The 20,724-nt window shown below is 40.2% G+C and overlaps 1 pseudogene; it reads right to left on the bottom strand.

Annotated features, from left to right (window-relative positions):
* Positions 1-6,276: 6,276 nt before the first annotated feature.
* Positions 6,277-20,724, bottom strand: part of LOC134565274 (centromere-associated protein E-like) — a 50,594-nt pseudogene continuing 36,146 nt past the window's right edge.

Genomic DNA, 20,724 nt, shown 5'->3' with positions numbered 1-20,724 from the left:
AGAAAAAGCAGGGTTCGAGATTTGTGAAGACAAAATACAGTACACCAACCCATGGACTTATCTGGGATTCCAGATCCGGGAAAGGACCATCGTACCCCAGCAGCTCGTCATCCGAGATGACCCAGAAACTCTGAGAGACTTACATAGTCTGTGCGGATCCATCAACTGGGTACGTCCTCTGCTAGGAATTACAACAGAGGACCTCGCTCCTCTGTTCAACCTTCTCCGTGGCAACGGAGACCTGGACTCTCCACGCACTCTCACAACAGAAGCCCGAGATGCCATCACCAAAGTCCAAGAAGCCCTATCTTCACACCAAGCCCATCGCTTCGAGCCTAGCCTGCCTTTCCAGTTTGTCATCCTGGGAAAAGCACCCCGGTTCCATGGACTGATTTTCCAATGGGATACTCAGCTTCGAGACCCTTTATTGATAAGTGAATGGATCTTTACAAACAACCAACCTACAAAGATAATTACCACCTTCCAAGAAATCATGGCACATCTAATAAAAAAGGCCAGAACTCACCTCCGTTCTCTCGCAGGGTGTGAATTCACATGCATATACTTGCCATTAACCAGCGGAGACCTGGAGCATTTGCTTCAGACCAATGAAAATCTGCAGTACACCCTAGATAGCTATACAGGCCAAATTTCCATCCATACCCCAAAACATAAACTTTTTAATACAACCTTTAATCTGACACCAAAATTAGTACAGAGTAGAACACCTCTCAAAGCTCTAACAGTCTTTACAGACAGCTCGGGGTCATCCCACAAGTCTGTAATGACATGGAAAGACCCTAAGACCCAAAAATGGGAATCTGATGTCCAAATTGTGGAGGGATCTCCACAGATTGCAGAGTTAGCAGCTGTTGTCAGAGCCTTTGAGAAATTCAAAGACGAACCTTTTAATCTCATTACAGACTCTTCATATGTTGCAGGTATAGCTATGAGGGCAGAACAAGCCCTTCTCAAAGACGTTTTGTCGTGGTTGGGGGGGAGGTGAAATTTTCCAGGGAGATGTGGGCAGTCCAATCAGTGATCAGCTTTTCTGCTGGCACCTGGGTTGGTCACTCGGAGGTTTGGACACGCCTCTGAAGACACAAAGAGTTAAAAGCAGGAGTCTGAGGGGCTCGGCCTCTTTTCGGATCCGGGTGTCAGCAGAGAGACGTCTCCAGTCTCCTTCCCCTGCCCGGCCATGAGGCTGGGTGGGGGAGGGGAAACACGTGGTCGGGCTCAGGTAAGCCGGAGCCCCCGGGGGGGGGGGAGAAGAGAAGGGACAGGACTGGAACTGAGCTGCCCCGTCCAGGATGGAGGGGTGGAAAACTGTGGAAGTGCCTGCTGTGTGTGCTCACCCCCTCCCCCCCCCCCAAACTCCGGGAGAAAGTGCCCAACCACGTGGGGGTTTGCGGAGCCTGGGAGTGCCTTGAGCCTGCGGCACCCTGCCGAGAAGAAACTGTTAACCCTTGCTTGGCAGAAAGAAACTTTTCTTAGACATTGATTCTCATGACTGGTGGTTTTCGGAGAGAGGGAAGCGGCCTGGGACCGAGATGATAAAGCATGATTGGAAGGAACTCGATGGAAGAATGAGAGGAGTAGCCTTGGAGCTGGACTTTTCTTGCATAATGTCAGCCATGGACTGAACTTGAGTCTCTTTTGAACATAAACTGCATTTCTGGGTGGATGCAGCTGCCCCTTGCTTTTGCTACAGTGACTGGCACTTAGAAGAGTTGGAACGAGCAGAGAAGAGAGGGGGAGGGTGAGGTGGTGCCCTCTGCCCTCAGGGCAGACCTGCTCCTGGAACCCCGGCCCCTGGGTGAAAAGGGGAGAGCTCGGCATGCAGCATCCTTAAAAAGCCCTGTATGTAGTTTTGGCCTATGAGACAGCGGTGAGAGCGCTGGACATAGGAAAAAGAGAGTGTCACCTTAGCAGACTTCTCCGGGCGGTGCTATGGGTGACATGGAAACACATAAGGGGTGGACCCGTGTTTTCCGAGGAACAGTCTGTGGTGCGAGAGAGACTCCTCTCTCCCTTGCTGAATTGAAGATTAGTTTGTTTTTGAGTGGTGATTGTTTGATCTAAAACCCAGGGGTTGGTCTGTGAAGAGTGATGGGTGGGGAGGTAGAAACTGGGAGAAGAAATGTTCTAAGAAGTTTTTATTTCTGTCTCTGTGTGTGTTTAAGAGTATTTCTGTCCCTGTTCTTATGTAATTAATAAAGTTTTGGTGGGTTTTTTTTGTTTTCAAGATTTAAGCCTGCTCTGCTCTGTTCCTGATCACATCCCACAGGAGTTGTTAGAGAAAAAAACATATATTCATGGGTGCACTAACATCTGGCCAGTGCTAACCCATGACACGTTTCCAATCCAAAGTTACACCAATTGATTTCTGCATTAATACGTTTAATCTCCCACAGAAAACAACCTTACGATGTAATGCATGTGAGGTCACACACTGACCTCCCAGGTATCATCGCAGAAGGGAACAGGAGAGCAGATGCACTGGCCATGGCACTAGAGACTGCTAACATCCCTGACATCTTTGCCCAGGCAAACTTGTCATGCATTTTATCACCAAAATGCAGCTGCCCTTATTAGAATGTTCAAGCCCTCAAAAGATCAAGCAAAAGCTATTGTTGCCACGTGCCCGAACTGCCAAAGCTACCAGATACCATCTGTGGGGACAGGAGTCAATCCCCAAGGACTTAACAGCTGCCAGCTGTGGCAGACAGATGTCACTCACTTCCCACCTTTTGGAAGGTCAAAGTATGTGCACGTATCGGTTGACACATTTTCTGGAGCAGTGTTTGCATCATCTCATCCAGGAGAAACTACACAGCATGCCATAAAGCACTTCCTCCTTGCCTTTGCTACCCTGGGAGTACCAAAACAGATCAAAACAGATAATGGACCTGCCTATGCCTCTCGTAAGTTAAAAGAATTCTTCAGTGACTGGGGAATAGAACACAAGAAAGGCATACCTGCAAACCCCACAGGACAATCCATCATAGAGAGAACACATCAAACCCTCACAAGAGTCCTCAATCAGCAGCGAAGTGAAACAAAAATCATATCTCCAGTTGAAAGACTCTGCAAGGGTCTCTACGTCATCAACTTCCTAAATGGTACAACATCGGATCCTGACCCCCAAGTACTTCGCCACTTTGCAAATACCACCCAAGCAAAGCTTGCTGAGAAAACACCTGTGCTAGTGAAGGACCCAGAGACTCATCAAATTTCTGGGCCTTTCCAGTTAATTACTTGGAGGAGAGGATATGCGTGTGTTTCACTACCATCTGGCCCAAGATGATACCCAGGAAAACACATAAAGCCATACCTAGGCATTACAAACACTACTCAGTCAGACACTGACAAGAGTTCCTCTGAGCTGAATACAAGACCGCCTCAAAACCAGACAAGTTCTGCCTGGAGACGAAGGCGTCGCCGAATATCCACGTACCAAAGAAAAAACCGACCCATCACACGACAGCAGAAGAAACAGAAAAGATGAATAACATTCTGCTGCATCAGTCAAGCTATAAGCCAGACATAGCTTGAACACAAACTTGTCCTCTGAATTACATGTTATTATCTTTTTCAAAAATTTTTTTACCCTAAAAACTCCTATTATTCCCTTTCTCAACTCTTACCAAAAACCCCTAACCTCACACCCACTTACCCATCCCTTGATTATATAAAAAAAAAAAAAAAAAAAAAAAAGGGGGGGGAGGAGGGAAGGAACAGAGAAAAAGAATGAGGGGAAAAAACCCTAACCCTCTCCTCCCATCATGAAAGATAACAAATTTTGTTTATATTCCCTATCAGAAGCCTTATCCCTGTCCAGAGATGAAAACTGGTGCTCTCCTCACTTCTGCTTGGATACTCTTCACCGTACCGTATGCCTGCGGCTGGATTAGCCCACAGCCTGGCCATAATGTTTGGGTAACCTTAGCAAAAACATTGAAACAGGATAACATGTGCTTATCCATGGGCAGTGTTGATAACCGGCTTTCCACATGTCTAGTAGGGATTCCTTTCGTAGCAGATGACTGGCCCGTCTATAACTCAGAGCTCCTCCACACCACAGGTAAGAGACCCAATGCAGTAGATACTTGGGATGATTGGACAAAAATGTTACCTAATGCCCTAGAGGAACCCCAAGAATTGGACTAGCTGGGGTCCACCAAAGCAACATACTGTGTCAAATTTTACTATAGACGCCCAAGGAATAATGGGCCAGAAATTAACCAGTTAAAAACCACATACAGAAAAGACATATCACCCATTAACAAAGCCTATAACTATCCGGATCGGTGCAATTACACCACTCGTGTGATATCTGTATCCTCTCTCCATCCCAAAGTACTACACAAAGGAACGTTTCTCATCTGTGGTGACCGAGTATGGGCTGGGATCCCCTCACGCCTTCAGGGAGGTCCCTGTAGCCTTGGGAGACTTTCTACCCTCACACCAAATATTACCTTGTTACATAATTGGAAAAAAGAAAGCGAAGCAAATCGCCACAAAAGATCCTATACGGAATTTGACGAAAACTGTGATCCCAAATTATACAATTGGAATAAACAAAAAGAATTGCTGTCTCCCTGTTCTTACCGTGGGTAGCTGCAGCTAAGGCCCTTGGTGAAATAAATCACCTAGAGTGCTGGCTTAGTAAGCAAGGCAACGCAACATCTGCTGCCCTGAGCGATCTTTTAAAAGATGAGGAAACCACAAGACATGCGTCTCTCCAGAACCGTGCAGCTATTGACTTCTTGCTGCTCGCCCACGGACACGGATGCCAAGACTTCGAAGGGATGTGCTGCTTCAATCTCTCGTCACGCTCAGAATCCATCCACGCAAACATCCAAAAACTGAGAGAACTTGTGAAGGACTTAAAAATAGAAAAGAACCCAGACTGTGTCAATGACCTTTTTGGTCAATGGGGATTAACAGGATGGGTTGCATCTCTTGTTAAGGGAATTCTGTGGATTTTCATTGTAATTGTCACTGTATTAGTTATGTTCTCATGCCTTGCCTATTGCTTTAAAAGAACTATAGGGAACGCTTTTTTATTAAATACAGAAAGTGGAATTGTTGCAGCCGTGAGGCCTGGTAGGCCTCTCTGGTGGTCAGTCGCCTAAGGGCAGAAATGCCTAGTCATGGTGACTAGGCCAAAATAACCCTTCTCCCGTGCTTGGACCCTCTCCTATCTCCCTGTAAGACAATAGGTCACTTTCTACCCCGACTCATACTATTGGACACCTTTTCAAAACCTCGGTACCCTATAAAAACCCCACTTTTCCCCCAGCTCAGTAGAAGAGCTGTCCCTGGAACCCTTCACAGAAGAAGCTAATAAAGATTCATCTGTGGAACTCCATACGGCGCTTCTCCTCTCTCTCCCTGTGTCTGCCAAGGCACCTTAGCAAGCTTATGAGCTGAGAATCACTGCAAAAGAGCTGATCACTGCTAAGAGCTGAATATCACTGTAACTAAGCTTGCTAAGTGTTGCCTGTGTCTGGGAGCTTTGCCAGAGTTGCTTGGGCAGGGGGGTACGTAGGTGCACCCCTAGCCAGGAACAACCAAGGCAGCCGAGACCGACCGAAGCTACCGGGAGAAAAACAAAACCATACACAACTTCAGACAGGTATATTGAAAAATTATGCAAAATTCAAAGTTACTCACGGTACCATAATTGGGTGATCTGCAGAAACTTTTAAGGAGTTTAAGAGGAACCCTTGATTGTGTGCTCTACAAACAGAAGATCAGTAACTTCAGTTTCAGTGTCCAAAGAGGTCAAGATTGTGGTGAAAATGCAGTTTCTGTTGGCTTAAAGAAAGCGTGGTATAAAAACCACATACTAAGAAATAAAAATAATATTTCTTGCCAAGTCAACAGCACTCTGAAGATAAAAATACTAACACCCCAGAAAAGGGCTGTTTTAGGAATAACAGAATGTAAAGTTTGAGAAGTTTAACAGTAAATTAATTTGTGATCTATTCCTTTTTCCATTTTTTTTCTTCAGTACATTAGCTTCTCTTTGCCATCAAAAAAATCTACATCAAAACCCCAAAGTAGAACATCAGCAGATTAGCAGGTTGTGGGGCAATGTCTGGTTTTCCATTTTTGTCCTCATATTCCAGCTTTCCCAGTTGTGGGAAGCAGAAACTTCAAGATAGCAAAGATGGAAGAGTCTGATGGTTTTTAACCTGAAGCAATTTTCTTTTGTATATGCAGATCCTGGCTGTAGCCACGTTAAGGGCAGCTTACAAAAGAACATCTTTACTGGGTCCTACAGTCAGGGGCTTTATCTTTGTCTGAAGTCCCAAACAAGCACTTAAGATGTTCTTCTGTGGACTCTGTGCCTGCAGGTCGTGTATCTGTACATAAGACAAGAACATTAAAGCCTTTCTCAGTTAGACAAGCAGCAGGAATACAGTGATTTAACCTTGATTAGTGTTTTGTACATCAGCTCTGAAAGCTTCCCTCTGAGGAGCTTTGTGTTGTGAGGAAAGCTGTGCTATTACCAAGTTGGCCATCACAAAGCCAGCAATGAGTCATGTTCTTTCTGGAAGTCTGCTACTAATACCTCAAAAACTGGCTACTCTTCAACATGCCTGCTGGGGCCTTCTGAAAGCTGTGAGAAACATGAGGGCAGAAGGTCATTAAAAGTCAGCAGGCTAGATATAAGAAATCTGAAGTGAGGCTGAGGAACAGAAGTTATCATCAAAACAGCTATTATTGCAGCTGGAGCCAGGCAGAGTAGCAGATGCAACATCAAAAGCTAAAGTCTACCATCTTGAAAAACTTCAGAAAAAAGTTAACCAGCAGTTAACTTTATATAGTTTTACCAGAAATTTGTGCTTAACCAATGTAAAGTTAAAAAGCAAAACATTTTAGAGCACCAGCTATCTAGTGACAATATTTTGCTGATTCACTTTTAAAAGTCACTCATCAATACTTCCACTGCAGAAAAGGAAAAAAAAAAGTGGGTGAAGGATTCATTTTGGTATTTCGATTCTGTAGAGCATACAGAAGCATCACAGCTCAGACGGTCAGCTTTTCAACAGTCAGATGACAAACCACTCAGGAAAACTGTTATCATGCAAGTCTCATATCTCAGGCCATCCCTTACATTTTGCATCTTCAAATCTTATAGGACACTACTACTATGTTACGTACCTGTTAGCACACCCAAGTTGGAATTATCAAAGAAATTTGTTGGACAAGTCAGAGGCAGAGGTTTTGGTAAGTCCTGAGTCACAATTCCTGAGAAACAGTTTCCTTGGAGGGTGAAGGCATTTGCTCTTTAAAGAAATATGACACTGCCTTCTTAGGAGACTTTGGTACTGTCTCTCGAGTAGTTTCTCTTAAGGATCGTTCTCTCCATTTTAGTGCTCTTTCTTTCCATTTCCTGAGTTCCTCTTTTAGTTCAAGTTCATCACTGCAAAGAAAAGAACCCCAGCATTCAATTAAGAAAAGTTTAAAGCAGTTTCTTTAAGGAAAAAATCCTGAAGAACAGACAGTTCCTGTATTTTCAAATGACATATACACATGGCAATACAATAGCTGTGTATCTTGGTTTCAGAGGATTTTTTTTAAGCTGAAATTCCTTCCAATATACAATTCAAGCGTATCTTCCAGCATTTAAGATTCTTAAGAAAGCAAGCAATTTAAAGTTCAAAAGGCCTTTGTGACTTTTTAAGCCATAAAACTAGCTTTAAATAAAAATTTATGATGTGACATCTAAAATCAGTGGTTACTCTTTTCCATAGGTCTCCCAGAAAGAAATACGAATGATGTACATAAATTTAACAAATGATTTGACATGTTGCTAGTCAGCTGTCCACTTACCTCAGTAGGTCATTTTGTTTCTTCAGCTGCAAGTTCTTTCTGCAGCTTAGCTTGTTCAGATTTTAGAACAAGTATTTGTGTGCTCTGCACAATACCACTGCCACCACCACAAGTAAGGGGTATTTGAGATTGCTGAGGATCTGCTTTTTTCAGCACTAGAAAAGACACTTATACATACGTGTGCGTGCATTATTTGGAGAGTGTTCAAAACCAAGCCAATACATTTTTTATCCTATTCCTTTTTGTGGTCTTAAATGTGAAACCTCACTGGGTTACAAGTGCCATTACAACAGTTACTCTTTCTCTCTACACAAAATACACCTCCGAGTATTCACACTGCCAAGAAGATATTAAGAAACATGACATTCTTCACTGGGCCATTTAGAGGTAAAATAGTTATTGTTCCAGGTATGTCATAGCTTTGATAAGAACTAGGTATTCCTATGTCAAGGAAAAAGTGGCAACATGAGCTACCACCACTGCTTATCCCTCCAGAAGGGGAAATGTGGCTGGAAGAAAACACAAGAACTACTGTGATTCTAATGCAGTTCATATGCAGCTAATGTAATCTACTTTCCATCCCATCTTCCAGTGCACCAAAATCTTCTCATACCCTTTGAGTACAAGGCCTGCATCTCAGTCTAGTCTTTACCCATATAACCTCAAAACTCAATGTTTAACATGAGAGTCCCTTCTATTTATCTTGAATTTACCAGTAACATCTTGCTCTTGGTGTGTTCTTCTCAGTTCTTTTAGCTTTAACTGTTGTTCTCGGTGTTCTGCAAGGGCTTTATAATTAGCAAGTCTATATGAGGCAGGGAGAGATGGGAAAAAAATCATAAAACCTCAGTTTAATAGTTATTACAGTCTCAGCTGTATTCCAATGAGCTATCAAATACAAGACACACCCATGTTTTAAAAGAAAAACTTCATAAACCTGGCTGTCAGTTAGCTTTTAGGTAAAGTGCACAAAGATTTTAGGTGAAGTGCACCCAAAAGTTGGACTAATTATTTTTGGTGTATCCCTTCTCTCTAGTGAAATAGAGAAGGCTTCAATTATTGCTTTCCACTTGCCTTCTTTTGTCAGAGCAGAGCATTAATTTATGGCTGAACATGATTGGTTAAGAAATTTTGGTGGGTGTATAGGGAAGAAGTTTTGTAAGCAACCCAAGGTGCATATAGATTTTACTTTCTCTAACTACCATAAAAACTTACAACACCTCAAACTGAATGCTTACTTCTTATTATGAGGGAAAAATAAAGAGGGAAGTAGAAGCTAAGAATAAAGTAGTGAGAATTGTAAGAAGATAAAATTTGAACTTACTTCACTTCAAAGGAGTTGGATTGTTTCATTCTTTCCAGATCACATTTTACCAATTGTGTTTTGAGATGGTCAATTTCTTCTTTGTACAGCTCAGCACTTTTATCTACAAATAAGGGCTTGTTGCTTAGCAATGAAATTAAGGGTTGTTTCCCTTGTATCTTTCCTATGACTAGATTTTGCAGGACAAGACCAGGAGTGGGAAGTTATTTTTCACTCAGGTGGCTCACATTACCAACTAGCACTATGGCAGCAGTTGGTGTCCTACTCTGTGTATTACATGCAATCATATTTTAGCAAGTTTTGCTGACTTCTGTGCAGATATAAATCTGGGAATTTTAAAGTAGCATGCAAATATATCACATTGATTAAATACCTCATGCTTCAGTTTAAAGTTTTAAAATGTTTAAAAAATGTTTCAGAAATGCATCACATACAAGTGAAATGTTTAGTTTCTAGTGTCGTAATATGGATTCTAAATGTTGCCACTGAAGGTTGCACTGGTAGAACGGGAAACTGCCTGCTAAACAGGTACGTGGAGTGTTTTACTCTAGGAATGCCATACAAAACAAATACCTTGCCTAGGGAGAACTAAGTTTCACTGACTACTGTTGTCAAGCATGCTTTGTGTCTTTCATCAGAGAAGAAAGAGAAGAGTGAAGTATTTTGCTCATACCTGAAGACTCTGCTTCTCTGTTAAGGCAGTCCTGAGGCAATCATCCATCTCATTCAGTTTGGCTTGCAGTTGGGTGAACTCACTTGTCTCTCTTCTTATTCTTATCTGTGTTTGTAACTTGCTTATCCTGTCATCTTTCTCTTTGACACTTTCTCCTACTTCATTTATTACATTTTTTAACTTCTGAATTTTTACTTCCATAGCCTATTGAGACATATCAATTAATAAATCAGTTATGAGCAGTTATGTCAAAAGGTACTAACAGTAACAGCACATGGTCATATTCTTGGCAAAAACTGGCTAGAATCCAAACCACACAAAAAAAATCCAACACTACAGGCTCTATGGCAACTCTTCATATCCCGGTCACTGTTTTGTGTCACCTTTTAATAGTCTAGAACAGTCAAGTCTAATAAAAGAAAAAGTGCTTTGAAGAAGGGTAACTGTGACAAAAAAATAGGAGAGAGAAAATGAGTTGTCAATACCTGGGATTAAATAGAGAATTTTTCTCCAGCTTAATTTCTGACACAGTGAATACCATATACTTACAGGAAGCATCAAGAGTATCACCCTATTAAAGTCAATATTTCAAAAGCAAATAAAAAAATTTCATATAAATTTCTAAACTAAAATCTATTTGTGTACAGAAATCAGGCAATTAAAATAGTCATGCTACAGGCAAGAGCTCAAAATTCCACTTTGGAAATAAAAGAGCTACTGAAATAAAGTGTACTCTATTTGTATTGTGGTGCACAGATTTACAGTTGCCATCAATCCTTATTTTCAGTTTGAAGTACTCTCCCTTAGAAAGCAAGCATCAAAGAAGTTTTCCTTAGAAGCAAGTGTTGTTTACCTTTTTATCTTGTTCTGCAGGCTTTAATTTATTATGAAGACTATAATTTTCTTCTTCTAATGCCAGACTGGCAGAGCCACCAGGGGCCAGTTTTTCTTTTAGAGTGTTTAGATCCTGAAGCAACTCTTCATTTTTCTCTTTTCTCTGTTTTAATTCAACATCAGCCTTTTTACTATAATTGGCAGTTCTGGCATCCAGCTCTGAAGAAAGTTCAAGAAGTATCTGAAAATCAGTAGCATCATACAGAATAATTTTAATAGTTTTTTAATCTGCTAGAAATATGGCAAGTGAAGAAACACAAAGTACCTTAGCCTGTATTATTTTCACATTCTTGTTTCAGTACCCCATTTTAAAATGCTTGCTGTCAGAAATGGTACCATTATCACTCAAAAGAACAGTTTCATTTCCAGAAGAGAGGCATGCAGGAAGGGGCACAAGAGGAGATGATAGTTTATTGCAGGTTTACCAGTATTTCGGCACAACTCAAACTCTAGTATTAGAGAAACAAAAGAACTATATTGGGAAGACTTCTTGAATGTCAGCCACAGAAAACCATAACTATTCACAGATTTTTTTACTAGAATTTTTACACTGACTAAAGGAAACTAAACCTACACATTGGACTATTCTAGAAACCCACATGTTTAACATGTCAGATAAATAAAAACTTTGCGATTATCAGGAAATGACAATGTTTGCTAGATTTTTGTTTGTTTGTTAAAAGCTTTGATCCACATAATATTAGGATCAGGGAATTCTTCCAAAAACCTTGCCAACACTGTGAAATCCCAAAGAAGTCAAGAGTGACAATTGACTACAAAAGAAACTTGTAAAAATAGGCTAAACTTAAGATTTAATCAGAAAGATGAAATCTCATGAAATCCTGTTCATGATGCAGTAAACCCTGAAAAATGCTGTCCAGGTTTCCAAAAGAGGCAAGAGGTAAGTATAAGAAAGAAAGGAGTGTAAATATAAATTTAACTGAGTTTTAAAAATGACTATAGTAGTTTTGATAAAGTTTGGCAAGAAAAGCAACATTTTCCAGAATTCAGACTAATAAAACCCCAAATAAACAACTCCACACCCCCTCCCATTTATTATCTAGAAAGCCTTTTAGAAAGCAAGTTTCCAAGTTTGGATGCATGAGGAATCTTTAAAAATCTTTTAAGTATTCCAGTGTTCTACAGTTAAAATATGAATAAGTGCTGATAATAAACAAATGATTATTTAAGAGCCTTTTTTTGTCTTTTGTTTTCAATCATAAGCATTTTGCAGAGTGCTTACACAAAATACATTTCTGATTCTATAACATTTAATTTTACCTTTACTTTAGGAGTCCAGAATTTAAAGACTTGCAAGAGTCTTTCATTATCTTTCTTTAGTTCTTCTTTCAGTTCCTATGCATCCCAGTGAGTTCCTGAACAAGCTTCCCATAACTGTATTGTTTCTTTTATAGCACTTTCTTCCTGCTGTAATTCTGCTTCTATGCAGAGAAGTTCATGTTCCATTTCTGATACATCTCTGAGAATGCTCTTAAAAAAAAAGGAATTAAAATTTAAATAGTGGTTTGATTATCACATGTCTAAATATACCTTCTGTCCCCTCAGCTATCAGTATAGGAGGAAGTCTGTTTTAGCATCTAATTATCATACAAAAGGAGTTTTGCTAGACTTAAAATTACACCCTATTGGGAAAGCAAGAAGACAGTTACATTCCTGGGGCAGATGTAAAGGGGGAAAAAAAGTCCTTATCAGCAAAAGTTTATTCCATTGTTTTAAAACAAGTCATCTTGGTATTGGGTAGTATGTATTGTAGAGGGCAAAGAAGTAAATAACATTCCTGCTATTTTCTAACCTATTAATTTTATTTTCAGCTGCTTTACAAAGCAAAATCCTCTTATTATGGATTGAGTAGCATAAAAAAATAACTCCATTCCTTCACTCCCCTTAAGTGCAGTTTTAACAGATAAACCCAATGCCATTAGATTTCCACCACCATATGACCCCATGCCTTGGAATGGGTCTTAATGTCTATTTTTTTTCCAAATATTACCTCTGCATCCAAGTGGAAACTCTGCAGCCCTTCACTGCTGTTTAACTCTTGAGATGATACTTCGTTCTGCTTCAAATTAATCTTCCTGAGACATTGAATCTGGGATTGTAGGTGATCCTGTTTTCTCTTTTCCTCAAGCAATTCCATTTCATACTTGCGAACAGTAGTGTGATATTCTCTTTTCTTTGTGCAAACAGAACTGAACAGAAGCTGTTGCAGAAGCACAGGATGTATCAGTGAACCTGTTTTTAAATGGTACCTTGCATCTAGCTAAAATACAGTACTTTATAATCCAATCTATTTACTCCCCGAGCCTCTAAATGTCCAGGATAACTAACACATGACTAAGAAAGTCAGGTGCACAAGAGCATTATAGTAATGGCATGTAAGCCTTTTGGCTGAAACAGCACTTTTCCAGTATGCTATTTTTTCTACACTCCAAAAAAAGCCAAGGAGTCTAAAAGGCTCTAGAGAGCCTTCCACAAATCTAAACTTCAAAAAACAAAGTAAGGTGCTCTTTGTTGTATTTATTTTCTCTTGGAGTTGTGAAAGGTGCAGATGATCTATGAGAATAATATCACCATGCTGACTTAAAACTTTATTCTAGCAGAGCTTGCTAGTTGAATCTTAAACATCTTTAACCATGAAAGTTAAAAGCCATCTATGGAAAAAATTAAACCTAAAATGGCCGCACTAAGTTATAAAATGAGGCTCTTTGTAACATTAGTTCAACTTCCAAGTTCATGGATATTTATAGACATGACTGACTCTCAAGAACCTCACCCCTCTCTCCAGGCCTGTGCATGTTTCCATGCTCCAACCAAAAAAAACCCCAGCCCTTAATATTTCATGGTAAATAAAGAAACAGAAAAAAACTTTATCATTTACTGTACTTCTGCATATGCTAACAGGAATTCTTTCCCAACTACTCTAATATTTTTGCTGATAATTTTAGTCCAATGGAGAAACTGATTCCAAACTGGGGAAGATCTGCAAGGCTGTAAAATCAAACTACTTGGGTAGTTTTGCAGCGTAAGCATGCATTTCCAAGCCATCTTGTATGTCTCTTTCCCTCACAGAGAAATACATACTTAGTCATCTATTATTTGATTTATAGAGTACAGAAAGAAAACTTCATTTTCCAATTAAAACGGAATAATATTAATGACATAATTCTGTGCAAAGCAGCTGAACTACAGTTAAAAACTAAGATTGATTTACATAACTAAGTAGTTCCAGTTTTCTAAGATTGTAAAGCAATTACTATCAACTCATTTTCTGCAATGTATTGATTCTCAAAACCCAAAGCTAGAGTATATAAAATACTAGCTGTTACCATTCAGAACTTATTAAAAAACCCCAAAACCCAAATCCAAGAGATATGAAGCATCCACTTATTCAACATTTTAAGGTGGTACCTTCAATTTGGTCAATAACTTCTGGAGGCGAGTGTTCATTTCCTCATTTTTAGTTTGAAGTGTTTTGACTTGTTTACTCTGCTCCAATGTAAGCTGAGGCAGTAACACAGCTATCAGTGCTTTCTGACTATTCAGTTCACTCTTTAGCTTGAGACACTGTAGAGAGACTCATATCTCTTCCCCATATTTGTGAATTTCTCAAGAAGCTCCTAAATGCAAGTGAAACAAATTAATTTGTTCACAATAAGGAAAAGTGTGATTAGCTATAAAAAGAAACATAAAATAAATTACCTGACTCCAGGATTAACCTCTACAGTATGTACTGGTTTTATAAAAGGAAGTTATTATGATTAAGACTTCAGTTTTGACTTGCCACAGGGATACAACAAAAACACTAATCCAGACACAAACTCAGATAATTCCTTAGTTTTCCAGCAAGTCATTTCACAAGCTCAATTTGTCTTTGTGGTTTAGATTGCCTAGCCACATCAAGACTTGTAAAACAGGCATGAAAAAAAATTATTGCTTGTTCACAAGAAGGCCAGCTGACCTTCCGTCAGGATGGACTCCCGGGTTTCTCTGCTTCTCCTTTTCTTGAAGCAAAGGGCTCATGAAGTGACTCCTAGCACACTGCCATGAAAAGGAAGGTGTGAACAAGCAGTGAGCAGGCTCAGTAGTGCAACAGGCTTGAAGACCCAGTAAACTGCAACTCCAGTATCATGTCTAATTATGTCTATGTCACACATTTTAAAATAAGTATAAAACTCCCCTGACATACTCCCTCCATCATTGGTTCTTAGCTGAAAGAACCAAGATTCGCCAGTTTTCTTAACTCTTCACCTCACAGTAAAAACACTGGAACACTGGGAAGAGGCAGACCAGATCCTATCGTTTACATAAGTCAGAAGGGGAAAGTGCTCTTAAAAGGGATCAGCTGATGTTAACTTGATTCATTATGATTTAACTTTATTAGTTGTGCTGGTATTTTGTTTTCCACTGGATTGTGGCTCGTAAAGAAAGTTCTATGTTGTAGTAGGGTTTGAGCTCTGCTCTTTGTAGTTTGAGGGTCTTAAGAGTTTGTTTTGTTGAGTTGTAGTTTATTTCTTCATTGCAATTTGGCATTTTGCTGTTTTGGGTTTGCAGGGCTTTGTTATTGGTGGTAATTTACTTTTTCATTGTAATTTATAATCTTGTTGTTTGGGCACCAAATGTGACAATGGAGAGTGACGCAGAGTCCCCAGGCAGCGCAAAGGAGAGCCCTTTATTGCAAAGGGCAGGCCTTATTAAGCAGTTAGCTGGTGATCAGTTTACACAGTTTTATAGCACAACAAGCCCAAGTCAACTAACCAGCATACACCACGATATGGACATGACGTGGACATATACTCAGAATAGCTAACTAACAAAAGGTCTGAGGAATTCCTACTTTGAGGGCAGAAGCACTTGAATGAAGTTAATTTATTTGACACCAATTTATGGGGAATAATGGACAGGAGGATCTGAGGGGATTTTACAAAACCAAAGTGGCAAAGTGCTTCTATTTGAGGTTCAACAAGGGGAACTGCCGGGTCACAACACCTCCCATGCAGTGCTACAGGCTGAGGGAATATTGTCTGGAAAGCTTCCCAGCAGGAAAGAACGTGGAGGTGCTGGTCAACAGCTGGTAGAACCTGAGCCAGCGTATGCCCCAGCAGCCAAGAAGGCCAATGGCTTCCTGGATTGTGTCAGGAATAGCGTGGCCAGCAGGACTAGGAAAGGGATCGACACTAGCACGGCCACACCTCAAATCCTGTGTTCAGCTCTGGGCCCCTCACTACAAGAACAGTGTGGTGCTGGAGTGTGTCCAGAGAAGCGCAATGGAGCTGGGGAAGGGTCTGGAACACAGGTCCTGTGAGGAGCGGCTGAGGGAGCCGGGGGTGTTTAGCCTGGAGAAAAGGAGACTGCGGGAAGACCTTACCGCTCGACAACTGCCTGAAAGGAGGGTGTAGCTGGGGGGGGGGTCAGTCTCTTCTCTTCAGTAACACATGATAAGTTGCACTTTCATTAGAGGGAGAGGTTTAGACTGGTTAGTAGGAAAAAATTCTCAATTGAAAAGGCTGTCATGTACTGAACAGGCTGCGCAGAGAAGTGGTGGAATCACCATCCCTGGAGCTATTTCAAAGATGTGTACATCTGGCACTTAGGGACAGCGTTTAGCTGTGATCGTGGTAGTGCTGGTTTAAGGGTTGAAATCTATAATCTAAAGGTATTTTCCAACCTACATGATTCTATGATCCTACATGACTAGTTATTTTCATTGAGGTGGCTGGACAGTAATCAAAGCAAGTGAGATGTTCTGTGAACATTAAATTGAACTTCTCAGTTGACACGAGATGTGCAATCACTGAATAACAACAGCAAATCAACTGATGGTATGGAGCATCTTAGCAAGATATGCAAACCATTTTATACGTAATGCACAAAAGGCTTATGTTCCATGACAAGTGTCATTAAGTTCCTATGTGCATTCTTAAAACAAGCAGAAAAATAAGCTTACCTTAATTTTCAAGGTTTTTTCTTTCAAGGTGTCGTCAGCCACCTGCTCTGCAATATCCACTGGGTTTACCTGAATGGACATATTATTCAGGTTTCTCTGCTTCAGTTGTTCTAAAGCATCTTCCAGTTTTGCCTTTGTTTCAACACACTAAAATAAAAGCACACATATTTAAGTACCATTCAAGATGATGAGTAACTCAGGTATGCAAATTGCAACACTCACCATTTCAGAATTTCTTTGCAATTCTGTCTTGAGCTGGTCCCGCTCAGACCTGACATCCTGAAGAAGTTTTTGAAGCTCATCTTTTTCTCGATTAACTCATGAGATTTGTTCTTTAAGTTGTAAAGAGTGACTAGCTTTTTCAGCTAATAACTGGTTCTTCTCACGATACACTATTTAGTGTCTCCCTTAACTGTTGAATCTACAATGAACAGTGGAGAAAAATGTAAATCACAATTTAGTGGGGGTGGTCTTTATACATCCTGTTGTTGCCATGAGTTTTCCTAGTTTGCTGAGCGTTCATACTAAAGTAGAAGTGTGCAGCGTCTCATGCTCGTAAATGTAAACACAAGATCGTGTTTTGTAAATACTGCCCTTGTTATGGATTCCTTCTCCAAGAGAAGGGGAGGTTGAATGACAGCCTCCTTGACCAATGTGGGTGAGAGGTGGGGATGCCACCCTCCAATCCATGGTCATCTTGCCAGAGGTATATAATAGGAAGAATAAACTAAGGGTGAGCTCTCCTGCCTGCTGCTCTGTTGAACCCAGACCTCTGTTGAAGACTGGGACTCTATCTTGGGGTTGCAGACAGAGCAATGCAGGTCCGACCAATATGGTTATAACATACGTTCTCCTCTTTATTCACGAAATGGCTGGTTACATACAGTAAGAATAGTTTACAATAACAGGTGCATTTCTACTGGCAGTGAAGCATGGACAAATATGTAAACAATCACAGTTTAAGGCAGCTACCGTGTCTTTGCAGTAATTGCCCTATTCTATTGATACCCATACCTTAACCCAATTTGTAGCTGCGCCACAAGCTTATCTATTTCTACACAGGCCACAAGCTGAGGCCTAGCAGGCCCAAATCTGAGGCCCAGTTTGGGATAGCTCAAATCTCATTCCACAGCACATTATGCCCACGATCCCTAAGAAATTCGGTTACACTCCGTCTCCTGAGTGTCCTTATCTAGCTAGGCTCGCGGTGATATCCTGTGAAGTAGTCAAATCAGTTGTGTCAAATACAAAAATCACAAATTTTGATTACTAAAATTCACACTAGCTGAAAGAAAAGTTTAAAAATAATTTTCGTGTTCTAATAACACAGAAAAAAATTTACAAGGAAGAGGAATAGCATGACACCCCAAAAAGTCTACATCAGTCAACTCTGGTCTTCTGTAAAGCTAGAGGAATGAAAGAAAAAGGCAATCAACCCATGTCTATAGCACAAGAAAATTAAAATAAATAGAAAATGAGCATAAAAAATGGACGATATCTTCATATTTCCTCTACTAAAGAGTAATACTTGCTAAACTGAAGCAATCCTCAGTTATACTCTGTTATAAATGCCAATACAGTAGTCCAACTAAAATTATAATTTTTGGTTTATTAAAAAGGATCGAATTACAGAATTTCGGCAAATCCACCCACAGCGGAGATACTTGACGATTGACCCAGGGAATCGTCAAAGGGTGAACTGGGACGCAGTATCTGGCCACCTGCCGTCCCCCCTGAGTTCATGAATTGGCCTTGTTCGGGGCTTAGTTTTTATGCACTTTATTCTGCCTCTGGCAAAAATTTCCTCATAGTCCTTTTGTTTCCAAGCTAGTTATTCGAATTCATAGTCGTCTCCGGCTCAGCTGAAAAGAGTTTCTCCTCTGCTGCAAGGTGTCAATTTCTACTTTCTGGTGAGTAAATAGACACCAAAGTTTATGAATGGGTGTTCCGGTGCTCAGATGAGGGTGTTTCGATGGCTGAAGATAATGATCTGACGGCTCTGTCATCCAGGGAGGGGAAGACTGATAGCTTATCTTAATGTGTCCTCTCCTGATGCCAAGGAGACAGCCCGGTTTTCCCGTAAATCCTTTGTCTCCTTTCTAAATGTTAAATTCCACGGTGGTGCCTGCTTTTTGTCTCAGCGAATTTTCAAGGCAGACTGAAACTTGTATTCTCATATAACATATATACAGTGGTTTTTATAATTTCTAACATGCCATAACCCATAAGAACACGAATTAACCTGCCATATTTTTCACATACTCTTTGATCTACAAAGGAAGAATGTGACAGGTGAAAAGCTCAAAAGCTCACACTATAAAAAGAGTGAGTTGGCAAGAACTAAGTGCAAGACTTTCAAAGATTGTCTGGTATTCAGAAACTGTGGAAAGCACCAAGGATTCAAAACCCAGTTAAGTTCATGCTGTCTACACAGCACTTTTCAAAAAGTTGGAATACATATTCAAGTACTGATTATTATATTAAACATGCACGCATATAATAAATTCCCATTCATTCCAAAGACAGACCAATCCAATGGGTTACAAAGCTGAGACAAGCTGAGAATGTTATTACCAAATATCAGTAAAGAAACTTAGACAAAATCCTTTGCCCATGTTCATGTTTGTTTATCAACCATAAAAATGATGCACTGAGAATTAAAAATTAAATATTTGTGCAAATGTTTAGCACATCAGTAATAAAACATCAGAATACAAAATAGTGATTAAACACCAAAACTCTTCACCTTACTTGTTAGGCTGTCCTCCAAAATCTGTCTGCCTCTGAATCTTTAAGAAATGTTCTTCTCTTTCTTTACAAGTTTCTACCATTTGTTGTAGCGCCTCCTTCTTGTTAAGTGAAGTGATTCTCTCAAACTGCTGACACACTTGCTCATTCATTGCCCTTTCAGTTTGTGCTTTTTCTGCCAGGAGATTGCCATACTCAGCTGAGACACAAGTCAGGTTTTCAGTGATTTCAGTGAGCTGCAAAGAACAAATCAAAACCAGTACTGGTATTTATAATCACCTGTTCCCTGGGCAAAAATAATTTGGTAATCTGGAGAAAAAACAACCAGTAACATTCTAAGTTCCTAAATTTTCTTCTCTCAGCAATGAGGTTTGGATGGAAGAGTGGTATTGGATCATTATTCAGAAGCACTGTCTGTACATTTGGGTTGTTATAAAAGGATTATTTTAAGGAAGACATCCCCAATGGTTTCCTGCTATAGTAAGTTAAAAAAACCAAAAAACCACAAACAAACAACCCCCCCCCAAACCACCCCAATTTTGCTTAAAAGCCAATCAAATGTCAGTGCTTCCGTCTCAGTGGTAGACAAAAGTAAACGTGGAAAAACATGCAAGACATTCTAAATCCATAAAAATGCCTCAGTTGTTGTACCCACAGCTGACAGGAGACATTAATGAGAGTTAAAAATGAAACCAACAATCCCCACTGGCTTCAGACGCAAAAACAAAAAGTAGAGAACAAATTTATAATAGTGTAATAAATTAAAGAATGAGCTAAGATGTCCTAAAGTTGCTCAAGGATCTTCAGAATTACACAGCTAATTTACGTTATTGCACTGTAAAAAAATTAAGACTGGGAAAATGGACAGAGGTTAAAGTGCATTGTTGATTCCAAATAATATTCAGTCATTCAGCACCAAGACATATTTAGTTATAAATAATGGGATTCTTTATTACATCTACTGGAGCCCTACAAACTGAAGTTTGCAGAAGACATGGGCTGCCAAGCCCAACAGAACTTCTGGTTTTCTTGACAGAAATGCTTCTGACCTTCTGCTGCAGTTCAGATGTTTCCTTCAATGCCTCTTGCGCCCTCAAGAGCTGATTTTCTTTCTCTGAAATACTTCCTTTCAGCTCCACAATCATCTCCTGATGTTGTCCAAGAGATTCACAAGTACATCTCGACTCCTCCTACATTTCCAAGTTCTTTGGACACAATTAACGTACATTAGCACCTGAACACTTCCAAAATCTAAGACAGAAATCTACTAAA

Source organism: Prinia subflava (assembly GCF_021018805.1).
Source record: "Prinia subflava isolate CZ2003 ecotype Zambia chromosome W unlocalized genomic scaffold, Cam_Psub_1.2 scaffold_51_NEW, whole genome shotgun sequence".
Lineage (NCBI taxonomy): Eukaryota > Metazoa > Chordata > Aves > Passeriformes > Cisticolidae > Prinia > Prinia subflava.
Note: the sequence above shows the minus strand (reverse complement) of the source record. Positions and strands in the feature narration are given on the sequence as shown.